Source organism: Tachysurus fulvidraco, chromosome 22 (genome assembly GCF_022655615.1).
Source record: "Tachysurus fulvidraco isolate hzauxx_2018 chromosome 22, HZAU_PFXX_2.0, whole genome shotgun sequence".
Classification (NCBI taxonomy): Eukaryota; Metazoa; Chordata; class Actinopteri; order Siluriformes; family Bagridae; genus Tachysurus; species Tachysurus fulvidraco.
In genome coordinates, this window is record NC_062539.1 from 13,743,710 (window position 1) to 13,745,266 (window position 1,557).

A 1,557-nucleotide genomic window follows, 5' to 3' on the forward strand; every position below is an offset into this window, starting at 1 on the left:
TCACCTTGTGTCTCGTGACCCCTGGGAAAGGCTCCAGGTTCCCTGTGACCCTGTGATCTTCTACAGAAAATGGATGGATGGATGGATGGATGGACAGAGCTGTATAGGATAGCTGTGTAGAATTCTCTTGTCATGACCTGATCTGAACAATTCCACATGGGATTATTACAGACATCCGTCAGACGTCCGGGGTCGTCGAGTTCAGAGCTAAAAATGGAACATCTTGAGACAAGAGTATTATCTACATCACATTCAGGAAGGGGTGTAAACTATTCAAATCATGTCAGAATAACCGTTTCTGATTGGTCAGAAGTTACAGCTGTTTATATCAATGCGCTACTTCCCACACGCACGTTATCGTTGCTATAACAACGGCACTTGTGTAGTCGCTGAGAGTCTCCAGTGTCAGTGTTATATAACTGACTGTTTTCCTGTACCTGCACAACTAAGAGTGTGTTATTACTTAGTTATTACTTGTCTATATTCCATTTTAGCCCCAGGATCAGTTATACAGACAGTCTTGTGTCTTGTTTGATCAGGCAGTGGAAACGTCCCAGCGCGGCGTATTAGGGTAGACGAGCTAACAGCTGGAGAAAATTGTAAAAACGAGTAAATATGATTTTGTGGTATATTTCACGATCAGGTTGAGTGATGAGTCGCTGCAGTGTACAATAGCTTCACACTCAGCTTGCGATTTTCCTGTACAAGTCTTCAGGCGTTTCTTCCTCCGATGCGGGTCACCGGATGGATGAGAACATAAGAGTGTTGTGTGCATAAGAGTGTGTGTGTTTGCCTGGTGATAAAGACTGGAACATTTCTTCCCCGCGTACGCCAGAGACGGCCACGCTCTAATGGATGAATTTTATTCAAATCCCGATCGCTTATGGGCTGTAATTAATTGCGTAAGCCGGATGGGTCTCTTGCAGATACGGCGAGGTCGTGAATTTCTCTTCAGCCCACGAGCTGTGTTATCTTTTAGAGCAATTGAAATTAGGATTCAATTTGTGGGTTTTTGGCCTTTGGCACGAAGACTTCGCTCTGTCTTTTGTCTCTATTCAGTATGCAGAAGAAGAAAAAGTAGGAATTTTGTATGTAATTACAAAGAATGTAGGCGGATCAGAACCCTGCGGATGATTACATAAGATATCTCACATCAATAAAACCTGCCAGAAACAGAAGATAAGGAATAAAATGCTCTGTCATGATGCTATAGGAAACTAATCAGTGAGAGAGAGCGGTATGGTGGAGACTCTTTTAATCTCCTTACACCACACTGATATTAATATGTAGTTCTGAATGAAATAAACTTTCATATTCAATGAAATATTTAAACTACACAGGATTTTGGATATCATTTTTGACTTTCTCAACTGAAACATTATTACAACACAAAAAAAATCTATTTTCTTACTTGAGAAAAACTAATAATTAAAATATTTGATATACATATTTCAATAATTCAATAACCTCAGTTATTTATATTATTTTATAGCAATCATTATAGCAGCTATATTTGTTCCCTTCCTCAATTGTCCAGCCTCTTTCTCGTCTTCACAC